This window comes from Triticum urartu, chromosome 6A (genome assembly GCF_056163025.1).
Source record: "Triticum urartu cultivar PI428250 chromosome 6A, HENAU_Tu73, whole genome shotgun sequence".
NCBI lineage: Eukaryota > Viridiplantae > Streptophyta > Magnoliopsida > Poales > Poaceae > Triticum > Triticum urartu.
Window position 1 is genome coordinate 573546062 of NC_141878.1, and position 5206 is coordinate 573551267.

At 47.0% G+C, this 5206-nt stretch overlaps 1 pseudogene; it reads left to right on the top strand.

The window, feature by feature from the left end:
* Nucleotides 1-3394: 3394 nt before the first annotated feature.
* Nucleotides 3395-4535, top strand: LOC125531100 (cytosolic sulfotransferase 15 pseudogene; annotated as a pseudogene).
* Nucleotides 4536-5206: the final 671 nt, after the last annotated feature.

The window sequence follows — 5206 nt, forward strand, 5'->3', positions numbered from 1 at the left end:
GTATTTCAAGTTGCTCGTCCATCCAAACGCACTTCCCTGTTTCAGGGTCCAAGGTTCCCCCAACCCCGAAGAACCAAGTCCTTGAACGGTCTGCCCAGTTGAATGTCTCTGGTTCGACCCCTTTAGCAAGCAGGTCATTCTTAGCCTTGTCCTACAACGGCCGGGCTTTGAGGTAGCCACCTGACCCCGTGCGATGGTGATACTCCTTCTTTGCAGCATTTATCTTGTTTGTCTCTGACATCTTCTTACTCTTCTCCGATGTCTTGTAGGACACAAATGCGGGCCAGTGATCTCTTATCTTCTCAAATCGGCCGGTGAATTCTGGAGTCTTCCCTTTGTCGACATACCATGATTTCAACTCATTATTCCACCTCCTGAATAGATCTGCCATCTTCTTAAGAGCATGAGCCTTCACCAATGGCTCTATAACTGGCTTATCCGAATCCTCCTCTGGCGGTAGGGTGAAATTTGCCTTCAGCGAGGTCCAAAGATCATCTTTCTGTCTATCGTTGACATAAGAAACTTCAGGGTCTTCGTTCTTAGGCTTATTCCATTGGTGGATGTTGATCGGGATCATGTCCCTAACAAGAACCCCGCACTGAGCAGAAAATGCTTCCTTGGTCCGCCTGGGTTCAATCGGTTGGCCATCGTCCGCGATTCCTGTGATTGTGAACCTTTCATCCTGGCGCAACCTTTTCTTCGGGCCTCATCTCGTTACCGAAGTTTGGCTCGATCCGGAGGGCTAGAAAAGAAGAAAGAAGGGTTAATATGTGTACATACCAAAACAATTAATGCATCAATTAGCTAGTCCACACATGCTTAATTAATATGTATACCTCGCCGGACTTTGCAACACCTCCCTCCTCCGTTCGGTCACCGGAGCCGTCATCAAGGTCTCCTTCTTCCACCGGCATTCAGTCACTAGAGCCATCATGATCATGTCCTTCCTCCCCCATTGTTCGATCACCAGAGCCTGCTTCACCCTCTCCTTCCAGACTATCGGTGTCGTTGAGATACGTCAAGATATCACCTCCGCCGAGGATTATGTCCCCCAACAACTGTTCTGTTTCCAAGTCTCTGTGCTCCATAGTTTATGCAAATATTACAACATGGCAATTAATATACAAACATGAGAGATGGATATATTAGTGGCAAACATAGACCTAGCTAGCTCGATGCTTCTACGGTTTGGGGTGGCCTCGACAATGCTTCTAGGCTTTGGGGTGGCCTCGGCAACGCTTCTAGGGTTTGGGGTGGCCTCGACGCTTCTAGGGTTTGGTCGGGCGAGAGGGGGTTGATCAACGTCCCCCCTCATATTGAATAGTTACCGGAGTTCTCTTATGAATGTCCGAAGTCCGGACCGCCTCTCTCATGAATATCAAACGAGGGATTTAACAAAATGGCTTCATTCTGAATGTGTAGAAAATGGTCCATATTTTTCATGATCTCATCTACCCTTCTATATGTCACGTTGTCTAGTGTCAAAGGATTCAAGAAAACCATGGCTTCATCATTAGCCGGAAGTAACAGACGCATGATGGTGTTCTTCTCATCACTAAAATAATGAAAACAACACAACCAAAAATATATTCCATAAGTACTCATCCGAATATTAACCCAAAAATCATAGCCCTAACATAGATAGCGAACAATAACCCTAACCTTAACATATACTAACAACCCTAACCCTAACCCAAACATACTAAAAAGCCCAACCCTAGCAAAATGCCAAACAACCATCACATATTTCCATACAAATTGCGCTGATTGTGCAGCTCTTTTCACCTAGGCGCTGCACAAGGTAGTGCAGCTCCTTTCGCCTAGGCACTGCAAAATTAGGGGTGGGGCCTGGTCTTACCTTGGGGTGCCACACTGGACAGAGTGTAGCGCCTGTCAGTCAGGTGCTACTCAGTGTAGTGCAACACCGATCTGTCTGGCGCTACACAAAAGGGTTAGCTAGGTAAAAAAAATCGTCCATGGTTTAGTTTGTGAAATAGTTGCGCCTCGAGGTTAGTTTTAGTCCATTTTGCCACCAGAGAGCATGTTGCTATTGATAGTTTGCAGCCGGCGCCCATAGCAGGTCATCACGCGGCATGCGCCCAGTAGCCCACAGAGGAGCCTGCGATGAGGGGGAAGGGGCGAGCCTGCGTGAGTGATTCGACGCCCAGCAAGGAGAGGGGAGTGTGCAGATTGGGTTAGGGCCAGGTGCGCCACTAGACATCGGCCACAAACCCCCAAAATTCTAGTTGTGCCACAACTAACATAGTGTTGCATGCATGCAATCCTAGCAGGGCTCGTCGGCTGCCGTGCTTCTGCCCTTTTTACCTGTTCGGCAGGAATTTTATGTTACCAATGATGAAGCGACAGCCTTTGTATGGTGAGCAAAAGATGAGAGGGGGGCTGATACAGTGCCCCGGTGGCTACCAGATGATTTGGCTAATTTCGGTGATGGTTGTACCTTGTGCCCACATGTGACCAAGGAAAAGAAAGACTCCCATCAAATACGTTGGTTAGGTTGCCGGTTGCTAGTGTGGCTCAGGAGCAAAAATAGTGTAAACGGGACCCAAAATTCGTTAAGCTAAATGCGGATGCAACATTCTATGAGAACGAAGGAATAACAACTGTCCTGAGAGGTGACAATGATAACTTTATAGCTGCTCAATGCAAGTATATATCTTTTGCTGCTCATGTGGTTACAAATGAAGCTATGGCCATGAGAGATGGACTTGACTTGGCCAATTCTCTAGAGTTCAATGGTCTAGACTCTAGAAGCCGAGTCTGATTCTATGCAAGTGATCAACTTTTGCACCGAACAGTCTAGATGGTTGGTGGGATGTGACGCCAGCTATTTCATGGAGTGTGTAGACACAACTATGTCAATAGGAAAGATCATCTTTAAACATTGTTATCGGCCATCTAATCAAGCGGCATATGAGCTAAGTAATCATAGTTTTTATATTGAACTTTCTCTTGTTTGGATGAACGCGTCGCCTGACACCTTGATCAGCAAGCTCGGAGACAATGTACAATTATTTAATTTTAACAAAACTAGCCATGATTGCTTTTTAAGAAAAAAGGTTACCCTGTTGCCGCTGACGACTAGTACTACTATATAATTTGGAAAAAGAAAAGTGCACTAACACGCCTTTTCCTCGTAAAATAGGGCAGCTCGATCATACGCATCGATTGCCTCGCTGTACCTGGCGGTCAGAGGAGTTTCAGTGGTTGTACCCGCTGCTCATAACAAAACCATCTAATGCGAGTTAGGTATCCAGTTGCCACTAACTGCAATTTAGAAAGAAAATGAAAAGAAAATAATGCAATGTAGTATATACCACGCCTTGTCCCTATAATATGGCACCTCCACTGCCTCACCGTACAGCAAGAAGGGGGACATGGCTCAGGCTCCTTCCAAGGTAGAAGACGGTGCTACCATGAGCGCTGCACCATCCAAATCAATAAGCCCCAAAGATTTGATATCCACGCTCCCAACAAGTAGTGATGACTGGTGCTCGGGGCCGCTCGTTCTGTACAAGAACTACTGGCTGAGGTCCACGGTGCTGGAGCGGATCCTGCTGGCCCAGGCCACCATGAAGCCCCGGGATGACGACATCATCCTTGCCACACAGCCCAAAAGCGGCACCACCTGGCTCAAGGCCCTCGCCTTCGCCATCACCAACCGAAGCCGGTACGGCTTCGGCGACCACCCCCTCCTCACCCACCACCCTCACCAGCTCGTGCTGAGCATCGAGTTCCACGGCCCGGGCGGGGACCATACCGACCTCAATGCACTTGCGTCTCCTCGGCTTCTCTCCACGCACATTCCCATGTCGCTGCTCCCGCCGGAGATGAGCCCATCCAGCGGCCGTCGCGTCGTGTACCTCTGCCGAGACCCCAAGGACACGTTCGTGTCTCGGTGGCAGTGGCACTTCGACAACAAGATCTTCCACGGTTCCACCATGGAGCTGGACAAAGCCTACGACTTGTTCTGCCGGGGGCTCTCGCCTTACGGGCCTTTCTGGGAGCACTACCTGGAGTACTGGAAGGCAAGCTTGGTGACGCCGGACAAGGTCCTTTTCTTGAAGTACGAAGAGATCAAGGAAGACTCGGTGAGAGTCGTGCAAAAGCTTGCAGCGTTCCTCCGTGTCCCTTTCAGCCAGGAGGAGGAAAGCTCTGGTGTCCCGGAAGAGGTGGCGAGGCTCTGCAGCTTTGAGACAGTGACGAGCCTACAGGTTAACCAGGTAAGTGTTGTCAATGATCACGGAGATCACAGGTTTCCTGCTAATTCAGCCTTCTTTAGAAAAGGACAAGTTGGGGACTGGGCGAACCACATGAGCCGAGAGATGGGGGAAAACATGGATCAGATCACCAAAGACAGGCTCAAGGGATCTGGACTCGCCTTCTGATTTGCATTTCTATTTTCTTATCTGCACACCTCTGTTTCGTACTCATAGTCTCATACACATTTCGGACTAAAGAAGTTTCTTTAAACGGTGTTGTCTTTTGTAAAAAAAAGGTGACTGGCTCGACATGCCATGAGCATCTTGAAAGTCTGTGAAGAAAAAAAGATAAGACTTTGTCTGAGTACAAGAATTTTTCTCCTATTCACACGTTTTTTAGTTTAATTGTTATCCCATCATAATTTCGGGATCTCGTAATGCGGAGAAAATAAAGGATCTCGTAACATTCAGAGGTAACACTAAGACATAATCAGTGCACCTTGTACTAAAACTGTGGTTTGGCTTGGTTCTGGTCCGGAGAACATTGTAAACTAGTAGAATGCTCATGCGTTGTCACGGGCCGTAGATTTTTTTCCGGTTACATATATAAGCATAATACATGTATAGAAGTGATAATCCATAGCAATCAAAAAGCAATTGAAGTCCACTTCACTTGCGATGTAAGTTCATAAAAATCTAACTGAACGATGTGTACATAGAGAGCAATGATCAGTTGTTTTTCTATTATAAACTAAGATTTACTTGCATACAATAATGTGAGGAATGTTGTCTTTAGCTTCATTTGCATAATACCATGTGATTCGCATCCCGATATTCGTAAGCAATAAATTGTAGGCTACCTATAGGTCACTTGAATGGTCTTCTCTCTAATTGTAGGCTAGGCTATGAGGCACTTATGTCACCTCATAGCAACTGCTCATTTCTCCTTTTCTTTAAGGAAAAAAGTTCACACCTCTCACTCACTC